This window comes from Ascaphus truei, chromosome 14 (assembly GCF_040206685.1).
Source record: "Ascaphus truei isolate aAscTru1 chromosome 14, aAscTru1.hap1, whole genome shotgun sequence".
In the NCBI taxonomy this organism is placed as follows: Eukaryota; Metazoa; Chordata; class Amphibia; order Anura; family Ascaphidae; genus Ascaphus; species Ascaphus truei.
The window spans coordinates 16,600,506-16,600,765 of NC_134496.1; positions in this window are offsets into that span (position 1 = coordinate 16,600,506).

Consider the following 260-nt stretch of genomic DNA (forward strand, 5'->3'; position numbering starts at 1 on the left):
AGAGAGTGAGGAGAGAGAGTGAGGTCAGAGAGAGAGAGTGCGGTCAGAGAGAGGTCAGAGAGAGAGAGAGTGAGGTCAGAGAGAGTTAGAGTGTGAGAGAGACACCAACTGCGCACTGCAACTGTTAGGTATGTTTGTACACCTATGTATGTATGTACACCTTTGTTTTTACTTTGGGCGCCGCGTAAAAATCCTGATCGCCTTGGGGAGCCTTGAACCGAAAAAGTTTGGGAACCACTGCCCTAATACTTCCACACTGT